Here is a 1,627-nt window from a genome sequence, read left to right as displayed (position 1 = left end):
ACACACACACGCACACACCCCTCCGCTCACACACACAGACCGCTCCGCTCACACACACACACACAACCATGTGCCCACACACACACAACCCTCCGCCCACACACACATACAACCCTCCACCCACACACACAAACAACCCTCCGCCCACACACACAATCCTCCGCCCACACACACACCCCTCCACCCACACACACACCCCTCCGCCCACACACACAACCCTCCGCCCAAACACACACCCCTCCGCCCACACACACACCCCTCCGCCCACACACACACCCCTCCGCCCACACACACACACACACATACCCCTCCGCCCACACACACAGACACACCCCTCCGCCCACACAAACACACCCCTCCGCCCACACACACACCCCTCCGCCCACACACACACCCCTCCGCCCACACACACACACAACCCTCTGCCCACACACACACACACAACCCTCCGCCCACACACACACACAACTCTCCGCCCACACACACACACTCAACCCTCTGCCCATACACACACACACAACCCCCCGCCCACACACGCACACCCCCCTCCGCCCACAGACGCACGCCCAACCCTCCGCCCACACACACACACACACACACACACACACACCCCTCCGCACACACAAACACACCTCCGCACACACGCACAAACACCCCTCCGCGCACACACGCACACACACTCCCCTCCGCAGACACACACACACACCCCTCCGCACACACACACACCTCCGCACACACACACAAACACCCCTCCGCGCACACACGCACACACACTCCCCTCCACGCGCACACACACACACACACACTCCTCCGCACACACACACACACAACCCTCCGTCCACACACACACACACACACCCACACCCTTCCGCCCACAAAGAACCCTCCGCCCACTCACACACACAACACTCGGCCCACACAGACACACACAAGACTCCGCCCACACACACACACACACACAACCCTCCGCCCACACGCATACACAACCCTCCGCCTACACACACACACACACACAAGACTCCGCCCACACACACACACACAACCCTCCGCCCACAGGCATACACAACCCTCCACCCACACACACACCCCTCTGCCCACACACACACACACCCCTCCGCCCACACACACACACACACCCCTCCGCCCACACACACACACACACACCCCTCCGCCCACACACACACACACACACCCCTCCGCCCACACACACACACACACACCCCTCCGCCCACACACACACAGACAAAACCCTCCGCCCACACGCACACACACACCTCCGCTCACACACACACACACACACACCCCCATCTGCCCACACACGCACACACATCTCCACACACACACCCATCTGCCCACACACACACACACACAGCCATCCGGACACACACACGGACACGCACAGCCCTCCGGACACACACACACACACACACACACACACACAGCCCTCTTGACACACACACACACACACACACACACACATACACAGCCCTCCGGACACACACACACTCACCTCCGCCCACAGACACACACACACGCACGCACCCCTCCGCCCACACACGCGCACACACCCCTCCACCCGCACACACCCCTCCGCCCACACACACACCTCCGCCCACACACACACCTC

Source organism: Cetorhinus maximus, unplaced genomic scaffold (assembly GCF_964194155.1).
Source record: "Cetorhinus maximus unplaced genomic scaffold, sCetMax3.hap1.1 HAP1_SCAFFOLD_2178, whole genome shotgun sequence".
NCBI classification, from domain to species: domain Eukaryota; kingdom Metazoa; phylum Chordata; class Chondrichthyes; order Lamniformes; family Cetorhinidae; genus Cetorhinus; species Cetorhinus maximus.
Note: the sequence above shows the minus strand (reverse complement) of the source record.